The sequence below is a fragment of the Aquila chrysaetos genome, chromosome 9 (assembly GCF_900496995.4).
Source record: "Aquila chrysaetos chrysaetos chromosome 9, bAquChr1.4, whole genome shotgun sequence".
Taxonomy (NCBI): domain Eukaryota; kingdom Metazoa; phylum Chordata; class Aves; order Accipitriformes; family Accipitridae; genus Aquila; species Aquila chrysaetos.
In genome coordinates, this window is record NC_044012.1 from 28612923 (window position 1) to 28630615 (window position 17693).

Here is a 17693-nt window from a genome sequence, read left to right on the forward strand (position 1 = left end):
ACTGCAATAGCCCTTTGGATGGATGGAAAAGTTATGTATATGTATATTTACCAAGAGCATTTCAGTAAGAGGATTCATTCATATATACTAACTCCTCTATAAACAAATAGCTTTTTCAGTTTTCCTGCAGTACAGAAAAAAATAGGGTCTTATAAATTCATGCAAATCTCATTTTATTTCTGCCATAACTTAGTGTCTTTGAGACGGGCATTGGTTTTTTGAAGCCTGGATCTATAGGATTATGATACCTCTAAGTCCTCTGTTAGGATTTTAAATACATGCTCAAGACTGTAACAGTGCATTTCATCTTGGTCACTGTCGTTTTTAAAAAGCATAACAGTAGGATCCAAAAGCTCAGACTTTTTTTTTTTTCCCCTTCTTCTTTTTTTAGGTTTCCTTTTAGCCTGTAACTGTGCTCCACACTTCATGGCTTCATCTATCCATGCTGCTACTTAATCTGGGCATACATGTCCACTTCTGCATGGATGGAGAGGAACCATTGAAGTGGCGTCTGAATACAAGGTGTTAGGCTTCATGAGACAGTCTCTATTAATTTCATTAGAAACAATGGAATATCTTTTTTGTGACCTTATTCTTGTCAATAATGGTGCTTGCGTGGCCTATTATGCAGAAGCACTGCTGGGAAAATATGGTGAATGCAATCTGTATTGTATCACTTGTAAAATGTCACAGGTTGTAGAGTTCTTTTCCATAGGGAACTGAATGGGCTGATTCCCAGGCGGACTGCTTGTATAAAAGTAACCTTTTGCCTCTGTGTTGCGGGCTGAAATGAGTTGTGCTACAGAACAGAAAAGGACTGAGAAATACTTGCAAGACAATGATAATTTCTGCAAAGGAGCATGAGCTTAGTTGACCCTTGGGTTCCTTTCTCTACAGATTAGTAGGTTACGGGCAGTAGTGGGATCAGTTGCATCAGGATTTACCAATGTGATAAGTGCTCTGATTTTTGCAAGCTGGAAAATCAAATCTGTTTTTCAGAATTCTGCTCATACTAGGTGAAAATAAGCAAATTGTTTGGGTTCTTTAATATTTTTTTTTCTCTCCCCGCCCCCCCCCCCCCCCCCCCCCCCCCCCCCCCCCCACCTTCCTACCCCTGCTTCTTCGCCCTGGTTTTATAACTGGCAGTTACCAGAGGGTGCTTAAAAGCATTCACGGTAAGCTTTCCTATCTTATATTTCTTAAGAGGCTTTTAGATCTAAATCTACCCTCTTACATGCCTAAATAAACAAAAATGGATAGTATTCCTGACCTGTTAAATATTGTAGATCTTTTCCATTTAAGGCTGTACAGTACTTGGCTCTGGAATGATGTTATGCCTGAATTCATAGCAATCTGAGCTGGTAATCCATCTTTCTGCAGAGTGATAGAGCGCTGTCCTGCTTTCCTCTAACAGCAACCTGGAATGAAGAAGCTTCTTCCAAAGCTGTCAGGTCTAAGGAGGTGTAAGCTCTGCAGTTGAGCTTAGCTGCCCATCACAGGGCTTTGCTTTTTGGACTTCTCAGGGTAAATGTTATCTCCAAACCTTTACAAGCTTTGACTGCAGGAGGCCTGCTTGCTAAAGACTTCTGAAGGTTGTAGCCTTGGGGTGGATTTTTTTGTTTTGTTGTTTTTTTGTTTATTTGTAGTTTTGAAGGAGAAAGCCCTGAGAAGAAAAGGCTAAGAGGAGGTCTTTCTGTTGTATGAGCAGGAAGAGGCACCTAACGAGGGGGTGTAGAGGAAATTGAGAGTCTCTCCTCAGGGGTGGAAGAGGCAGATGAGAGGCAATGGATGCAGCTCTGAATATAGGAAATTCTGACTAGGTACAAGGAGAAAATGTTTTACCATGAAGGTTGTCAAATATTGGAACAAGGTTATATCTAACTTCAGCACATTACTAGCAAAGTTATCGCTGCTTAAGTTTACATTTTTGTTCATTTATACCATTTAGTAGCCTGCGTTGCCTGAATATACCCTTTGTTCAGCGGTGATTATGCTGTGGGTCCTGGATGCTTCAGTGGAGGATGGGTGAGAGGGAGAGAGCTTGCCAGTGCTCTATTCTGTTAGTGAAGTGGTTTGTGCAGTAGTAAATGAGACTTCTGAAAGAGCACAGAATTTCAAAACAAAAAAATTAATATTCAGCAATTGATTTGTTGTTTTGTTCTCGATTCATGTAAGTGTTGTTCTTTTGTGGTGTGGTATGTGGATGAGCCGTGACAGGTTTCAGTAATCTCCGTTTTGAACAGGAGGGGAGAATATGAGGGTACATCCCTAAGACAAAAGCTGGCTAGGCAGGAACAGGGCTTAGTGTGGTGTCTCTGCTGATCTGCATATTTCCAGACCTGGTAGAAAAACTGTGAAGTCCTGATCAGTCTTGCCTTGTACCCCACACATTCTGATGGGATGTAACGTGCAATTTGTAACTACAGTGTATTATCCAAGGCTTCTAATATATGATAGAGTTTCGCTTATCTTCTCTTGACAGACTTTCAGTCTCATAGGTGTAATAAGAGATGTGATACCTGCTTGGTTTTGCAAACTCTCTTTCTGTACTGTGAACATAGTAAAGACCCAGCAATTTTTGAGGGGACAGCCCCCAAACACATTATCATTTTTTCCTTTGCTATCAGATTGCTGTTGCCTTTTGTCATCTCTCGTACTTGTGTTTCAGGGTCTTGTGCTGTATGGATTACTGACTTCCACTTGTCTGTGAATATTTAGGGTCTTTCAATGTGGTAAAGATCAGCCCTTCTATAATACTATTTAACTGGTGGGTAGAGCATGAGCTCTAATAACCTTTGTTTGAAAACCAATGGTCTAAAATGCTTGGAAGATGCTATGCTATGAGCAAGCTCAATCCATCACTGATTTTTCAGGTACTGCAGAAGTTTAGTGAACACTACCTCTTGTCATGGACTTAGAGTAGGCTCCATTTTGCTGTACTGCTGGAACCCCAGTCTGTGTCCCAGCAGCATAGGATTAGGAGTAAAATATATATGGGGATATTATATGGCAACAGAGATGTGCAGAGGCAGCAGCAGTCCAGCAGACTGTTCCCATGGTTGGTGACAAGATAGGTGGGATTGAACATGTTTGCTTATGAAAAATAGTGAATAACTGACAGTACGTTTTTCTGATTGCACAAGAACAACAAATACAAAGCTTAGTTTCTTGTAACCTCTGGTATTTTGTTTGAGTTTATACAGTTTTTACAAATACTGCAGCAGCTGTTGCCATACTTGTCCTTATTGCCCGAAAAGAATGCACATCAAAATGCTGTCTTTGAACCTTCGATTTACTCAGCAGAAAAGAACTGCATTGTCCAATGCAGTATAATAAGTGATCTTCCTTTGACTTAATCTGTGGATGTGGTTTATTCCTCCTCTTTTCTGCATGCACTTTTAAAAGCCTGTATCTTTTAGGCTTTCATAATAACCTAATGATAGGGTCATCAGATAGGTATTGGTGATCCTTGTTATTATCAAAGATAGATGCATATTCTGGCAAAGCAGAACTGTGGGTTAATGAACGTGATGACATACAATTCACAAGAAACAATTCCTCCTGTATTTCCTAAATGGAGCATTTGATAGGAATACTCTTTGCAGTAAGTGCTGTACTGGAGAATTTCAGACTAGAAGATAATTACTTGTAATTATGGAAGTTTCTGCAAGGGAAATTGTCTTAATTTGTTCCCGTTAAGAAATGGAATTGCTCTAGTTGCAGCATTTGAATCCTTTTATGAGATTAATGCAATCTTCCTTCATTACTGTGAATGGGCTTTGTAACCTTCTGGTATATCTAAAATCACCCCTTTAATCCTGCTCATCCGTTTGAATTTCTACTAAAACTTAGTTTGGTTTAGAAGAAAAATCAACAACATGCACAAAGCTGGTCTTAAGATGGGTCTGTTATTTCAAGAGCTCACCAAAGAGGTTAAAAATGAGCATACAGAAGCACAAGAAGAAAGTTTTATGTGGGTGAAGGTGAAAGCAGAGGATGTAACACTCAGCAAAGGTAAGAACTTACTACTTATAGCAAAGGTGCAAGACATACACATTGTACATGTGTGTTCTGGTAATCGTGGATGTCAAAGTGCAGTTTGTGTGCTGTGTGTGTAAGAAGCCTTTTCAATGCAGGGCAAACTGGAGAAGGTCGTAACAAAGTAAACAAATGGGGCAAGGAAGTGGGTGTGACCAGTCAGTCTTTCTAGGTCAGTGCAACCTGTTCTTCCCCTGCTTCAAGAGGATGTGAACTCTTTCTGCCTGCTTGCAAAATTAGATGTCATTCAGATGTAATTCAGATGTAATCAGCATGGTGCTGTGCTCACATACATGCAGCCTGCCTCTCAGCAAGGCTGACAGTCCTTGCCTGGCACTGCGTTACAGAGCTTCCATTTACATAAAGGCTGATGTCTCTGTCCTCTTTTGTAGAGAGCCAAACTTGTGTCAAATTTGCTTTGTAGACACGGCTCTGCATGGTTTGTTACCTTGCTGTATTTGTATAACTTGATCAGATTTCTGTATTTGAATTGAACACGGGAAAAGAATTTAATGATTTAGAGTCTTTCTGACAAGTTTGAATGTCACTTCTCAATGTTACGTGGAAAAAATGGAGTCCTCAGCTGCCAAATGAAGTTAGCACTTTTTAGTGTATTTGTAATATTCTTCTCTGTGCTACTTTATTTAAGCAGAAGTTTATCCCCTTGTCCTGGTTTTGGCTGGGACAGAGTTAAGTTTTCTTCCTAGTAGCTGGTACAGTGCTGTATTTTGGATTTAGTGTGAGAAATGTTGATAACACACTCATGTTTTAGTTGTTGCTAAGTAGTGCTTATCCTAAGTCAAGGATTTTTCAGTTTCTCGTGCTCTGCCAGTGAGGAGGTGCACAAGAAGCGGGCAGGGACATATCCAGGACAGCTGACCCAAACTAGCCAAAGGGATATTCCGTACCATAGGATGTCATGCTCAGTTATATGAACTGGGGGAGTTGGCCGGGAGGGCTGGATCGCCCCTCGGGGACTGACTGGGCATTGGTCAGCGAGTGGTGAGCAATTGCATTGTGTATCACTTGTCTTTTGTGGGTTTTAGCTCTCATTGTTATCTTCCTTTTCATATTATTATTACTATTACTATTATTATTCTTCAATTATTATTATTATTTCAATTATTAAAACTGTTCTTATGTCAACCACAAGTTTTACTTCCCTCCCCTCCTGATTCTCCTCCCCATCCCACCACGGGGGGAGGAGCAAGTGAGCAGCAGTGTGGTGCTTAGTTGCCGGTTAGGGTTAAACCGCAACACCCCTGCTCTGGTTAATGGACCTCGTTGTAGGGATTCCTGGGTCAATTTGTAAGAACAGCAGCAGCTTGTATTGCTAAGTATATTTAGCTGGAAACTTGGAATATTGGTTTGACAGGAACAGCTAAGCACACAAATCTGACAAAATACAGACAAAGTGAAATTGTACAGTTTATTGATGCAGGTTGGATGGGCTGGTTCAGCCATAGAGTATTTGGGAAGGAGAGCACATGTGGAGGAGTGGAAAAGGATTCCTTACGTGAGGTGAACAAGATGGTCCAAAGCTAGGCTGGAGAAATGCCTAGTGCAGGATAACAGCAGAAGCCCAGGATGGCTGGGATTTTTTGCTGGGATGCTGGCTTAAAACGGTTTGGAGTGATGAATAGGGAAATGTTCTCTGATTGCTTTCTCCTGTGCTGAGGAAACCAGGGCTTTATAAATAATAAAATACCTGACTGCGTCATCAGATGACGGAATCATCTTTGAGACTATTACTCTTTGGTTAGCCACAGTTAAAAATGGTGGCAGCATTCACCCTGGAATATTTATTGAAGCTGTACGGATTGTGCTGTCAGCATAGCTCAGATTCATTCCCCAAAGGCCAGGCTGTGTGTCTTGAGCTGATCTAGATGAAGGAATGAACAACGCTGCTGTCATCCTGCGCCTCGGCTGCGCAGCACCCCTCGCCCCAGGGCTGGCACTGCTGCTCACGCCGCAAGCTGCTCCGGTGGCTGGGCTGTCTGGGAGCCGACCCATGGAGAGTGAGTTTGGCGTTAAGGGGCTCGGCTCCCTTGGCAGCTCGTCACGCTCCAAGGGGGGAGCAGAGCTCTGCTGCCCTGGCCCAGCCCGCAGGAGAAGCAGCTGCTGGCTCTGGTGGTGCTGTGCCGCTGGAGGCCCAAGCCTTGGTGTTGCTGTTGGGATTCTCTTTTTTTTTTCTTTTTTTTTTTTTTTTTTTTGACAACAAGTAGTAAGTCATGTTTTCAAAACTTTCTTTGTTCCTTTATATGGAAATGCGACTCTTCCTGTCAAAGTTGCTTATTGTTTATTTTATTTTTATTATTTACTAGCTTGCTACATTTAATGGAGTAAATGAGGATTGTGAGATGAACCTAATTGTGACAGCTTATTGCAGACTATGTCTACATGCCTTTCCTGGGAGCATGAAGAATTCAGTGACTTCAGCTATTTTAATAACCCAGATCTAGGCTTGTTTAGTTTCTTGCCCGATATACACTGCTTTGGGACAGAATTATACAGCTGAGATGGGAATGTTGATGGGATAGCCTAGTCTGAAACTCTGGAATCAGAATTAAGTTTTGTGGCTTTAGTTGCAAATAATTTCGGTCCTTTTAGTGGAAAATAGTTTGTAAAAGCACTTCTTGCAGTTAGTGCACAAATTGGTTGAATCTCTCCAGGACACAAACTGTTGTTTGGCCTGCTATTGACACGATAGAGCAGTTGGGTATTACACTAGTGAATCTAGCTGAGCTGGAGCTGATGCCTGAAGAAGTAGGTGGGTGTCTCCCACTGGGCTCTGGGGAGGCTGGGTACCTTGGGTTGCAGTGTTGGGTCCAAACGGGCTGTTTACATCTCCCTGGTCAGCTGAAGATGTTAAGGCAGAGACACCCAGACACAAACCAGCTTGTGTTCAGCTCAGTACTAGCCAGTGCAGACTTAGGCTGGCTCCCGGCAGGCGGAGGAAGAGTCTTTGCTGCGCTGCTGTAGGGGAGCCTCAAGTGCAGGGATACTCAGCGTGGCTGAATGCCAGCCTGCCTTGGGTCTTGCTTGGGTAGAGGTCTGTATCTGCCGCACCTCTGGGCACATGTCTTGCTTGGAGGAGGCAGGCTTTTCAGCCTGGGTTCTGTGGTGTAAAAGTGGCTGAGCAGCCCTGGGAGGTAAGCGAGCTGCTTGGGGCTTGTCAGTTGAGGAGTTTCTCTCAGACAGCTCTGCTGGTCCAGGACCCAGATAAAATTGTGCAGTTCTGGGAGCTGCTGCCTCCTTAAATTAATTCAGATGCTATGTATTTGTAGCATGCCAAAATATATTTTGAACTAAACTGCCATCAGAGTGATAAAACAATTGTCTGATCTCATGGTAAACTATGCTGTTTTTCTTTCAGAATTTTTTGTGTTTTTCTTTTTACCTTGTCATTATTATTGTCTTTTCTGTTATGATTATCTTGTAACCTGCCAGGTGATGATATCAGCTCATCTACTTTGAAACCCAAGTCTGGAATGAAAGGAAAGGTAATTCCATTGATACTCTGCCAAGTATCCACATTTCCCTGACAAACCTGCTGTCTTGTAACTTCCTTCAGCAAACACCACTAAGGCAGACTATCCATAGGCCTCCCATGTGGATGACTGTAAGGGGCTCGCAGTTCTGCCTTAAAGTGGAATCACACGTAAGCAGCCATGAATTAACCTCCGTAAAACATTCTACTATTTTTACTCTTAAGTGGCAGGAAGGAGAGACTTAGAAGGCCGATACATAAAATATCCAGCTGTGTTATTCATGTTAATTAGGACTTTACAGAGACTGTTACGACTTAGCACCATCCCATTTTCCATAGAAATGTTAATCTGTTATAGTTGGAGAGCCCTTTCATGAATTTCTGGGTTCTGAATTTTAGCTTTTGCTCAGATGCAGACCCATACCTGGCATATTTGGGCAGAGAAAACCCATGGCCAGTCTGCTGCAAGGTGGAATGCATACCACAGGGTCTTCTCTCCCCAGACTTGCTAGTTTCTTGGCATGCCCTCCTGGCGGTGGGAGTTCTGGTTTCCTAATTACACCTGTGAAGTACCAAGGGGCCATAAAGCCAGGAGTTTTGGCACAGTGGGGACTTTCTTAGCTATGAAGACAAAGCCACAAAGTCTTACCATAACAGACACTGGAGTTACAGGACTTTGAAAAGCAACAGGCTTTTGAACATAGCTTCCATCGTTACAATCTTATCACGCCGGTAAGCTTTGGTTGGTCGGAGTCCTGCAGCCAGCCAGCCAGACCTCTCATAACCAAATTGGTTCTGTGTTTAGAAAAGCAGTTTTCTTTTAAAACTCTGCCTCTGTTCTTGCTATTATCTTCTAGATAGGAAGTTTTGCAAAATAAATGGCCACTGTTACAGCCAGCTATTGTTGAATTAGATTGGGCTCTTTTTCTGCTAATGGTCCTCTTTACCCTGTCACAGGCTTCTAGGCCTGTGTAAGGTGTCAGGCTCTTGCTATAAAATGGATGCTGTAGACAACAGTTGCCATCATGGTTGACATTCATAGAGTAAAATGAGATTCATAATTAGGCTCAGACCCCAGGACTATTTCAGGGACATGAAACAGCAAATAGCTTTTTGTAGACTAAAGGATGACTCATAGGCTTCTAGACATGTTAACAAGAAGGTTCAATGCCTTCTTCCCCACCTCAAGAGTCCTGATAATGACAGCATGAACTGTGACCAGAGCAGAGGCTAGCAACAAAACTCAGCCCACGTGGGGCGGATGAAGCTTTGCATATCAGCCAGTAGAAAAGGAGGGAGAATCTTTTGTACCAGACTTCTCATTTTATGAGGTTCTATTAAAGTTTAATCTATTTCTTCAGCAGAATCACTTAAATGTATTATAGGAAATTCCTTGCTGTCTCCAAAAGGGACGTGTCCCAGTTTGCTGTGGATGTCTGTAAAAATTATGTTTGTCAGAGAAATTCCTTGCTCTCTTACGGAGAGGCTTTAAGATTGTTCTGTCTCAATGTGCTTGGGTACTAAAAAAATCTGGCCGGATTTTTGAACAGTTTTGTTTGCTTATAGATTTATATCCATTGGAAATTGAGGGTAGCTTGAACAATCTGGACATAGACTGCATCTTGGTATTTTCTGTAATTGCTGATGTGATAATCAAACTCCTTGTAGCAGAGGTAGTTGCATATACAGCAAAGGTAGTGTCCTAGGTTGTTTACAGAGCTTTCTGCATTTTCAATTGGTTATTTTGTTCTTATGCCTCCCCTTCTGCCCCCCCATAATCATTTCAGCATCGCACCATGGATCTGTCTCGGCTGGACCTGAGTACATGAATGAAGAAAGAAGTAGCTTGAGGCTAATAGACAAAGGGGAAGTGAATTAGATGACCTTGTTAGGTCTCTTCCAACCCGAGTTGTTCTACAGTTTTATGAAATAAAGGCACACAGATGGAGAAGGTGAATTGGAACTTTCCAGAGGAGGTATGTGGTTGGGACCTGCAGGCAGGTTCCAGTCTCTACACCTGCATTGTACAGGCCTAGTTGTGAAAGCTGGGCTGGGCAGGATGCACCACCTGTAGTCCCTGCTTTATACTTAGATTGTAGAAGACTGCGTAAGGCAGATTTGTGCTATGGTCTTTTGCCATGTTGCCCAACTTTGTCTAGTTAGCCTTTTATGTTCTGTGGACCCTACCTGGCAGCCTGATCTCACAGAAGCTTGGTAGATGGGGTCACACAACCTCTAGCCCCCCTGGGAAAGGGTTGAGCAAAGCAGAGCTCTGTCCTTAGACAGTCTTTTCCTGTCTACTTTTCATCCATTTTAACTGATACACTTTTACTTAATGGCAGTTTACTTCCTGCCACTGAAGAAAGTCTTACTGGGATGCAGTTCTTGACCATGACACTGTTCTGCTTCTATATTGTGATCTTCCCTGTGTCCTGGGTGTTTTCTCTTAAGCCACAAGTGATGTATGTCTACTACTGCTTTGTGTGTATGTTCAGTGCTAGGAGTAACAGGGCCGTTTTTTGTTGTGCCTTATGCAGTATTGCACTATTAATAAACCAGTGGGGCAGAAAGCAGCTGAAGAGTGTGCAGCAGGAGTTGTATTGGAGAAGTCACAGTCATTCTCCTTTCAGCTGAATCTCCATTGTGAGGGTGAGGCTCATCAGCTGTGGGTTTTTTGTTGCTGTTGCATTTAAACAAAGAACAGGGCTGCATCAAGAGAAGCACAGCCAGCAGGTCAAGGGAGGTGATTCTCCCCCTCTACTTCTCTCATGAGACCCCACCTGCAGTACTGTGTCCAGCACTGGGGCCCCCAGCATAAGAAGGACGTGGACCTTGTGAGCTGGTCCAGAGGAGGGCCACGAAGATGAACAGAGGGCTGGAGCACCTCTCCCATGAAGACAGGCTGAGAGAGTTGGGGTTGTTCAGCCTGGAGAAGAGAAGGCTCCAGGCAGACCTTAGAGCAGCCTTCCAGTACTTAAAGGGGGCCTATAGGAAAGCTGGAGAGGGACGTCTTACAAGGGCATGTAGTGATACGACAAGGGGTAATGGCTTTAAACTGAAAGAGGGTAGATTTAGATTAGCTGTAAGGAAGAAGTTCTTCACTGGAACAGGTTGCCCAGAGAAGCTGTGGATGCCCCATCCCTGGAAGTGTTCAAGGCCAGGTTGGATGGGGCTTTGAGCAACCTGGTCTAGTGGAAGGTGACCCTGCCCATGGCAGGGGGGTTGGAACTAGATGATCTTTAAGGTCCCTTCCAACCCAAACCATTCTATGATTGTATGAACGGTTTCCTTCATGTGTAAGAATACTCTCTGCCCTCAGAGGTATTAATTTTGGACAGCAGTCCACGCAAATTACCTCTGACACTTGGACCACTAGCTTCTTGTTAGCATAGCCGCTCTTCTTGAAAAGTCTGGGGGTAAACCTTGTTTGATGTAGAAAGAGCTGAGAAATTATTTTGAAGTAATATTTAACTTCCATCAGGGATTTTCTGAGATCAGATCAATGCAGGTCAAATTAAAGAGAGGAAGAAAATACCTTCCTTTCAGGAAGTAAAGTAGCTCCCTCAGTAAGTATTCCTATCCAGCTTCTGTTTTCTTCAGTATGCCACCAATTACTACGACACAGTAAAGAATAGATTTCTTAGGTTGTATGAAAAGCAGATTGAGCTATAGGGTATTTTGCAGTGAAGAAACGTGCTTGAAAGTGAGCCAAAAGCTGTAATTTCCCTTTTCATCCATTAAAAAGTGCATTAACACTGTCAATCAGCAGGCCTCAGAGGTTAGGCAAATACGGTTAGCATCTGCCAATAAAATCAAAGATTTAACACATCTCGGTATCAAAGTTACATTAAAGAGAGAAATTTGCCATATGGGCATAAGCCCTAGCTGTGCTTCAGCTCTGATGACTCTGAATAAGTACCTGATACTTTGAAATCTGCAGTGTTCCATTGTTTAAAAACAGCGTGACGTGCTCTGCAGTGTTGGGGAGGAGGTCCAGCACTTCTTTGTGTCATGCTTTTTTCTGTCATATTGAACGTTGGTAAGGCCAACTATTAGAATTAGCAAAATCTTTCAGCGTTGGGTCACAGTGTGTCACGCATCTTAATGCAGCTGGTTGTATGATGATGAGTTTTTTGAGTACAGGTGTCACTTATTTTTTTTTTTCTTAAACATTTATTCTGTGCTTTGTGTAGCTGGTGGAAATTAAAACCATTTTGTGGGTTCTGTGTGTTGCTTTCCTTGCTCATTGGCATCATCTTCTGAGTAATTAGCAGCAGCAATTTGAGCCCAGTGGTCCAATCTAAAACTCATCTGAGTTAGCAGAGAAATTCCCATCATCTTCGATAGCTGTTGCATCTGGGTCTGCCCTACCATTTTTGTTCCAGGACTGCTGAAGACATTAGTGTTGAATAGTATATGTTCTTTTTCTGACATTGTAGATTAAGCTTAGGGCCTTGTCATACCTTGCCTTTACTGTCCTTTAAGAAAGAAGCGGGGGGGGGGGGGGTGGGGGTGTTGTGTTTGTTTGGGTTTTTCGTTTTGTTTTGTTTTTAAATACACTCCTACAGAAGTCTTCTGAGTCTATAGAAACATCTGTTTTCCCTCCACCCTGTCCCCCCCTCCCCTGCCCCACTTTTTAAAAAGCTAGTGTCTTGTGAGACTTTTAGGATAATGGAAATTTTGTACAGTTCAATAATTCAAAAGAGCTCACTTGATGTTCTGTTATGGGATGATACACAAACTTGGGGAGCATAACATTCTTACAATTATAATTTAGAGAGTTAAGGTAAGAAGGGATAGACTATTCACACTGTAAATTAATTTCAAGAGTAGTTACTGTTTTGATTGTTGTATACTGTTTGGTATCTGTTTCAATGCTGAGGAAATAGACAAGATTTCAAGCCTTTTTTAACAGTTTAAGCACTGACACTTTTCTCTCTCTCCCAGTTGACTGGATATTGCATTAAGAATGTTGAAGCCCTTGCACCCTTGTTTTTATGCAAAAGTGTTTTCTGAACCTGGTGATCTCCATATTGTACATTACTCAAATTTCCTACAAGCTAATCAAGAACTTCTGGGGTAATCATGATTCTTTAGCAGTTGTGAATTTTCCCAATGACTTTGGGGATGTGCTGGGCATTCAGGATGGCAAGTATTACCACCTAGGTCAGGAAGCTCTGGAGAGCTGTGCCTTTTTTGAGTGTTTTCCCATTTTGGCTTTGAAGCTGGGTTGTTTCATTTGTCCTGCTCGGGGAATAAGACATCTATATCTTACCAAATAAAATAGTAAGCATGCTACAGCACTTGTGAGTTATAAGCAATTCAGCTGTTTTAAATGTAAATGGTGTAGTATTATATACTTGATTTGTTATAGCTTCCTAATTCTGCCTGCCTCAGCACTTTCTTGGCAGTTAATTGCATCACGGCTTAGAGAAGTATTCCATAAGCTGCTGAAGACAGCTTTGCTGAAGTCTGACATGGTTTCTTCCTTGATTACACAGAAAATGCACACTCTGGGATAATTAGTAAGGAGGTGCTCCAGTGGCCCAGTTACTGTCCTCTGCAGCCTTTGTCCTGTGAAGTCCTTTCTCCCCAAAGTTTGGAGGTCTGTTGTTTTGGACGTGGATGTGTGCAGTGGTTAGAATGAACAGACCTATGTTTTGGCAGGTAAAGAAATGTAGGGAAAGACTTAATATTTTGCACAGGCACTCAGTGAGAGAGATGTAAAGTTCCCCAAAGCTGCAGTTGTTCTGGACTTCTGTTTGATCCCAAAGGGGTGGCTTTTGAAGCTTACACTTTGTGCTCTGATGTGCTCAGTAGCATGTAAGTTCACTGCCCGTGTTTGACTGTACTTAACTGCACAAATACCAAGTAGTAAGGCTGATGGTAAAGCCATTCACATGCTAAATGATCTACAGAGATGATAGTTGGCACAAGTAAACTAACTGGGTGTCTGGGTTTTTTGTTTGTTTTTTGATGTATGTCATGAAAAACACAGCATTCATGCTGTAGTTCATAGGTGAGCTACGTGCTGAGGAGGATAGTTAGTGTGGTTGTGTTGGTTTGGCATAGGGCTGTGTGCTGGGCTTGGCTCTGATGGAATATGGTGCTATTTTGGATTTGTGATCAGAACAGTGTTGGTTACCAACAGTAACCAATGTTTTGGCTACTGCTAAACAGTGCTTGTGCAGCATCAAGGCCTTCTCTGTTTCTTGCTTTGCCCCTGGGGTGGACTGGGGGCTGGGAGGGGACACAGCTGACCCAAATCGACTGAAGGGATGTTCCATGCCATATGACATCGTGCTTGGCGATGGAAACTGAGGGGAGGGCTTTTTTGGGGAAGGTAGCCATTGCTCAGAGACTGGCTGGGCATCGGTTGGCTTGTGGGAGGTGGTGAGTGATTGCCTTTGCATTGCTTGTTTTTTGTTTTCTTTCTCTTTCCTTTGCTTATTAAACTATTTTTATCTTGACCTATGAGTCTTCTTGCCTTTGCTCTTCTCTCTCCTGTCCCACTCATGGGGTGAGTGGGTGAGCATCTGTGTTGTACTTAGCTGCTGGCCAGGATCAACCCAATGCAGGTTGTCAGTGGTTTCTCAGGGAACACGGGTAGTGCGTAGTCTTTGCAGGTTCCTTGGGTGCCCAGTGTAATGCAGCTTGTCATAAGCAGGGAGTTACTCCCTTCTTTCCATTCATGTCCTCTCCTGCCATGACATGATCAAACAAGTGAGAATTGACAGTTTGGATTGCAAGGCGTGATCCTTGTTGGAGCAGTTACCCACTAGCAGGGGTCTTGCCTCCTAGGATGTTTTGGTTGCAGTGTCAGACTATAGCATCATGCATGATTCTTGACTTACAGTTGGGCAGAGCTGACAGGATTATATGGAGTGACCTGGTGAACAGAAGCTATTTTGGGCTGAAGGCAGTTGTGCTTATGACTCCCATCTTGGTGTTTGGCACTTCTGCTGACTCCACAAAAAAGGCTCCAGATGCTGTGTGCTTGGATGCTGAAGAGTTTGTGTTGTGAAGTCACTTGCCACCTAACTGTTTTCCTGAGATAAGGCAGAACAAGGGCTCATGACTGAAAGTTTCATTTCAAATAGAAAAATGTACAGTTTTAGCCATAAAGAAGTATTTGAACAAGTTCTGTAGGGATGTGGCTTGTTCTTCTGTGCTTGGTGACTTTGCATCAAAAGTATTTTTCTAGAAGGAGTGTGGGAGCTAAGCAAAGTGTCATGGTGCTTTGGCAGGTGGTTCTGGCCTGCCTTGCACAGGGGTTGGGCTGGAGGCCATAACCAGCCCTTCTGGCTCAGGAGGTGAAATTCGCTGGAGCTTTGGTGTCAACCTTTCAGGGCAGTCTGAAAGGCTGACAAATGTTACTGTGATTGGCACCCAGGGAAGGAATGTGAACCAGACTGGTCATCTGTCATCTGGTCTCCAGCAAAGTGGAAGAGCTCTCCCTGGGAAGTTAATGATGGCAGCTGCCTCTACCCATGTCAAACTGACATGGGTAGAGTAGCCAGCTGGTGTGGGGAAGCATGTTGCTGAGGACAGCCATGTGCTTCATTAGTCTGGTGACTAATAAGCAGTTTTTGTAAGAAGAGAATCTAATATGTGATACGTAAGTGAAGAAGGAAGGCAGGGTAAATTCCTTACAATTCTGCTAAAGAGCAGTCCAATGCTCTTCCTATTACTAATTTCTTGATACCATTGTGATTGTAACTGGCTAGTTACATTCATGCGTAAGTTTGAGACTCCTGGATACAGGTTGAATAATTGTCATTTTATTCTCCTGTTTTTCCAGACTCCACACTACAGAAGCATTGGCAACTGTTGTGTCTTCTGGGTGCCACTGTCTATAAGATGCTTGGCAGTCCTACTGAAAAGTGGGTGCAGAATAAGTTGCAGGGGCTACCTGGTCAGGACTGACAGCTCTTTAGCTTGCTTTCCTGTTATTTCTTCATATTCTAGTTCTGCTGTTGAGGAAGACCATCTGGGATAAGTCTCAAAGGAAGTACTTAAAGCTGAGCCTTTTGGAGTCTCTTCTTACGCCCCCCCCCCAAAAAAAAAATCCAGCAGGCATGACAACTTCTAGTTACTTGTGAAAAGTGCAAGGCACTATATTACTATTTGATTCCAGTTATACAACCATATTTTTGCATTATAATCTCATAACTAAGCATTCTCATCAGTGCGAGGGTATGGATTATTACAGAATTTCATATATGGCTCGTGCATTGAGCTGTGTTCTTTGTCAAGGTGACAATGTTCCTGATACTCCTAAAACTGTGTTTTGAAAGTACTGGACCCCTGGCATCTTCAGCATTTTTCTCATTTCTGTGGTTCAGCATCCCTCTGAATAGGTCATCTTTGGGCTCTCACAATCCTGACTGGCTCTATACATGGCTTTAAAAAGCAGGAAAGCACCAAACTAACAATTAGTGCAGGCTGGAGAGTTGCTCTGTGTAGCTGTTTGTCTGATGTGAAATAATGCATTAGTGGGAAATTTTCCTAAGGGAAATTATACTGAGAGATGCAGGTGGACCGTGTGTCTCTGTCTCCTTGAGAAGATACGTCTTCTGAGGCATAATTAAAATTCTTTCCAATTATTCTCACAACACACAGTGAATGGGTAAGTGTGACAGTTGAATGACAAGCATTTATGCAGACTAGGACAGGCAGAGTGGGTGAATTTAGTTTTTTGACTAAAACTTTTGTTATGAGCTGAACTCATAGTTGTTATGATACAGACATGAAGTTGAATCTGCCATTCTAGATGCTGATTTCTTTTTTTCCTGCTTCCCGTTGTATGTAGCAAACTTTTACTAGCTCAGACTTTCTTCCCAAGTCCTACACCACACAGTGGTTGTGCAGCTGAAGCTAAAGTGATGGTCTATGGCACACCCCACTTAGTTTAGGGAGAAGGTATATGGCTTCTGATGTGGCAAGACAGCTACAGTTCAGTTAGTCTTCACACGGAGGCTTTGACTGCATGAGTCAGTCCCCTGTTTGCTTAGAACATCTAAACCCTTAAGGCTTAAAAGACTGATGACCTGCCAGGTACAACATTTATTTCTTAAATAGGTTAATAGATTTTCTAGTTTTAACCGTAATCTTATCCCATTAATCATCTCAGCATTGACTGATTAATGTTTTTATCCCTATAAGCAGTTAAAACTAGGATTCACCCCATTATAGATGTTCATATTAGCTACATTAACCCTTACCCTCTTTGTAGACTTGTGTTCCACTGCAGCATAAGTGACCCCAGTTCTTGCAGGTATCTCCAGAGACATTATTAGCAAGACTATTCAAAACTTTATGGTCCTGCTAGTGGTTGACCTATCCACTTTTGTGCAAAATCTAGGTCTTCCATAGTAAATCTTAGAAAACCCAGACCCCATCCCAGGATAATCTATGCCATGTACACAGATGTACTAGTTCATCCCTTTAGAGCTAGAATACGTCTAGTGCCATTTGTACCAAGTGTCAAAACGATAATTATCTTAATGTCAAGCTGTATCCCAGGTCTGTCTGGGTCTTTGGTAATCAGCAAAGGTATACAAGGAGGTGTCTCCACTCACCTCTGTATTTGCTGCTGTTCCACTCACAGTGTCCAGTTGGGTCCATTTGAGAAATGCAGGTTCCAGTGGAACCCAAGCATTTCCTTGCCTGATACTTTCTTTGGAAAATAATGTTCTCATTTGAATCCTTTGAGGTGTTCAGCCCAGACTTGTTGGGCTGTTTGGATGCAGACAGCACTGAAGCTCTTGACTTGCGCAAAAGATCACTTAAAGCTGCATTAAAATCACTTGTCCCTGACTCACCTGAACCTGTTCAAGGGGTTCTTATCCTAGGGCTTTTACGCTACAGCCCTGCACCTAGTTTTCCTCTGTTGTGCCTCTATCTGAAGGGAAAGGTCTGAGGTGCTGAGGCTCACAAACTGGCTTTGTTATGGACCGAGTTCCAGAAGGGTTTTCATTTCTGTTTATCTCAAGTCATTCATTTAGAAACACAGAAGGGAGAGAGGCAGACTGCTGCAGCTGGAGTGTTTGTTGTTTAGTCCCCCAGTCCTCCTGTGATTAGACCCATCCTTTTTCAGGCAGCAGTTTCACTGCAGCCTTTGCTGCCATGGAGACACATCACCAGTGGCCATTAAACTGGCACT

General features: G+C 42.8%; 1 protein-coding gene across 4 annotated transcripts in view; it reads left to right on the forward strand.

Annotated features, from left to right (window-relative positions):
• The window catches only part of TTC28 (tetratricopeptide repeat domain 28), a 213822-nt gene that overhangs the window by 86015 nt on the left and 110114 nt on the right, over positions 1-17693 (forward strand). The window contains exon 1 of one of the 4 annotated variants that reach the window (XM_030025989.2): positions 3994-4014. The exons of the other annotated variants lie outside the window; for them this stretch is intronic. The gene's annotated coding sequence lies outside the window, so the exon portion shown is untranslated. Of the gene's footprint in view, positions 1-3993; positions 4015-17693 lie in introns of those variants that run through there. 4 annotated transcript variants of the gene reach the window in all.